This window comes from Mauremys mutica, chromosome 16 (assembly GCF_020497125.1).
Source record: "Mauremys mutica isolate MM-2020 ecotype Southern chromosome 16, ASM2049712v1, whole genome shotgun sequence".
Lineage (NCBI taxonomy): Eukaryota > Metazoa > Chordata > Testudines > Geoemydidae > Mauremys > Mauremys mutica.
Window position 1 is genome coordinate 1,376,075 of NC_059087.1, and position 280 is coordinate 1,376,354.

Below are 280 nucleotides of genomic sequence, written 5' to 3' on the forward strand. Positions count from 1 at the left end.
TCCCCTTCCCTTTGCACCTTCGCCCTTTCGGACCAGGCAGCGCACCTCGGGCCCTGGGCAGGAAACAACCCGCCATGGGCCCGTGACGGGCTTAACGTGCTGAACATTGTAACTAGGGCCAATCGAATCGGAACCGCGTGTGTCCCACTGGCTCTGCTGCGCTGGAATTGCGGGCGAAGCTCAGGGCGCGACCCCACGAAGGTTTATAATGGTGCTGATAGTGTATTTCTGTGTTCCACAAATAAAGGGTATTAAATAGTTTACAATCATCGGAGGCTGA